Below are 3,532 nucleotides of genomic sequence, written 5' to 3'. Positions count from 1 at the left end.
ACTCTCGGGAGAAGAATCACTGTGGTGGTGCTTCTTTAAGCTGTGGAGCTAGATTGTTATACGATATTTTCGCTTATTCCTAAATGAAGCTGGTTCTTACAATTATTTTATTTAGATTCACAACTATTTTGTCTATCCAAATCACATCATTCTGAAACGTGTTCATTATAAATATGCAAAAAAATCGTATAACAATGTAGCCCCACAGCTCAAAGTAGCCCCATACCTCAAAGTAGCCCCATCTTCCTCTATAACCGGAAGTCGATAATTTTTCGCGGTTAAATCTGTAGTGTTTTTGAACCGGACAAACGGACAAACGATGGACGTCAGTTTTATGGAAAACTTCAGAGTTCCATCATGATTCCATAAGATTATTCTTTATTAAAAAAAAAACAGTAAAATTAATCTAAAATTGGAGATGGTGTACTGAACCACCTAAAACCATGTCCATGGTTAGAAACTTTAAAAAAAAACTGTATTAGAAATAACAGAGTAGATTTTGTTGATTTGATAAAATAATGCTCTCAGTACCTCAAAAAAGATCTTTTATCAGTTTACTCTATCATGGGCGTGTGTTTTTTATTGTTGAACTTTTTATATTCTTGACATTCTGTAGCCCACAGTAAGTGGAACAATTAAATATAGTTAAAATTGTGTGCTGAAAAAGACACCTTTTTATGAAAGGAATCCTCAATAAATTCAATAAGTGGCCAGAAGGGAAAAATAGGTATTCCATGAATGAAGAGTATGTGAAAGAGAATTCTCTAGATATTTGTGGCAATATACCTCTTTGAATTGCGACCAAACACAATAAAAACCAATTTTTCTTAATTTTTTTTATTGTATTTTGTGCCTGAAGTTATTTTGTTTGCAGGAAGAAAAGTTAAATAAATTGAGAAAGAAAGCGTAGGTTTTTTTTACTAATTTCTTTTCTCAATTTTATATAAAAGCACAATCATTGAGAAATGGGATATATCTTCTATAAACAAATTTGTCCACATTATTAGAAGGAGACTTTGATGAAATCAATATTTTCCAGATGAAAGTACATGCATTGTACATTGAGTACATTTCCATAAAAAATATTTAGACATTAATAATAGAGAAAGTCATTATTCAATGGTGTTCATTCAGACTGGATATAAAAAATGAAATTTAAGAAGGAAATCAGCAATTTAGTGATAAGAAATAACTATTTATATAGCATAGGGCAATTTAAGAATTATTTTTTAAACATTAATATTCTTGTGCGTATAGGTATAAATCTGTTTATATCATTCTGAATAGCTGTGATTAGAAGCAATCACACCTAAGAAACGCAAACGGTTAAAAATTTCATTTATGAACGTATTGTTATAAAAAAGAGTGAAATTCGTTTGGTCATAACTCTAAATAATGAACAAAAGTATATTGCTTAGGATGTTTAAACTTTAAAGTGTTTCAACTAACTTTCCTGATACTAAATCAATAATTTGATTGCTTAAGTCAATATAATGATGAAATTCAATTTCTCAGTCACAGATTCTCTAAGTGAGTACAAAATGAGATTAATGGTTTTTCAAAATGCATATTCATAATTGAGAATTAAAAAACTACACAGTTATTTTTAGAATTTTTATATACAATCTAATGCGTTAGTAAGATGACCAATCTGAAAATTAGCAAAGTAAACTAACTAAAATTTAAATAATTCAAATGAATTTTATAATATGATCTACCATCCTAAATATAGGGTATACACCGTGTCCGCCAAAATCGTTAATGCCAAAATCTCTAGAGTTAAAATCTTGAACGCAAATATCCCAAAGAAACAAAATTCCGAATGGGTCGAACCCGAAAGCCAAAATCCCGAATAAGTCGAAATTCGAAAAATCCAGAAAGCCAATATCCGCAAAGCTAAAATCCCGAATAGACAAAATCCCGAATTGCATGAAATTTGAAATCCTGAATGGGTTGAAATCCGAAAATACCGAAAATCCCGAAAATTCGAAATCTCAAAAGCCAAAATCCAGAAGAGATAAAATATCGAATGAATGGAAATCCCGAAAGACAAAATCTCGAATCGATTGGCAAAATCTTGAATGGATCGAAATCCCGAAAATTCCGAAAACCCAAAGTCCGATAAACCAAAAGCCCGAAGGGACGAAATTATCGGGAGGATAGTGTGTAGAATAATTTCCCAAAATGCAATCGTCGGTGCAGATAACATTTTTAAGAATTCAGAAGTTTGGCCTTTTCTGGATTTTGACCCTTTCAGTAATTACACGTTGGGGATTTTGGCGTTCCCATATACGGGTTTTCAGTTTCGGAATTTTAGCTATTCTTCAATTCGAACTAAACATTTTTACTAAGATACTGTCCAATGTACTATAGCCTTGAAACTTTTTCACGCATTTCATATAAGTGTTGCAATATTGAAGTACAATGCAAAATCCAAAATGAAGCAATTCTAAATAAGAAGGAATTTAACTAAACGCTACATAAAATAATTTTTATGGGCTTTTTGCCATTGGTTGCTCCTCTTTTGATTGAAGTAAAGATTGTTACACAGTAAAGACAGAGCAAACAGTAAAGACTGTTTAGGCTCTATTTTACACCATATTTAAAATTTCAATTGATTTCATTTTCAATAGCGATAATTGCCAAATATGTAAAAATGGAAAATGCATATTTATAGCTTTTAATACTAAATGCAGGAAAAAAAGAGTAATTCAGCACTTATAAAAATCATCTTAAACGATTTTGAATATTCACATAAATGATAATAGGCATGGTTTGCAAGGAGTAAACCTTGAAACGTTGCGAATTTTCTCTTTATTTGCAAAGAGCTGATTTATCATCATCTTATCTTATGAGATTAATAATTTTATCTATCTTATGGCTAAGAATAATCGAACTAGGTCTTTACAACGAAAGAGAAAATTTGCATCGTTTGAAGGTTCTTTGTGTATGCGTACATTCTTTTATAAAAATTAATTTGGATAGGAAATGAATAAATATGATTGGAATTAAAAATCTTCAGCCAAGTTCTGAAATAAGTAATATTACATTTTAGCTATTCTGACTTTTCAAATATATTACTTTAAACATGAGTAATAATTTAATGGAAGAGGAACTTTTGTATATCATAAAAAATGAATATATCAGTACATTGAATTTTATATAATTTAATGTCTTTCTTGTAAGGTGTGAAGAAATATATCCTGTTGCCAAAAGAGGAAAAAATGAATGAAAACATCACACGAATTGATTCTTTATCCAATAAATAACAGAAAAACTTATTGTGTAAAATATTTGCTGCCTCCACACATTAAGCTGTATAAATCACTGCTGGTATTGAGAAATTTGGCACATTTTAGCCTTTGTTGCAAAAAAAAAAATGTGGAAAATGCTTTTAATTTCCAATCGCTCATTTTACCATCTTCATTCACATTTCTTCTCTTTACCTACAGCATCGATTCTCACCATACACGGAATCCTTCACAGAGAGAATGGCTGTTGTGACAACTTTGTGTCATATTTTAGAGATTGA

The sequence above is a fragment of the Phlebotomus papatasi genome, chromosome 3, assembly GCF_024763615.1.
Source record: "Phlebotomus papatasi isolate M1 chromosome 3, Ppap_2.1, whole genome shotgun sequence".
NCBI classification, from domain to species: Eukaryota; Metazoa; Arthropoda; class Insecta; order Diptera; family Psychodidae; genus Phlebotomus; species Phlebotomus papatasi.
Note: the sequence above shows the minus strand (reverse complement) of the source record.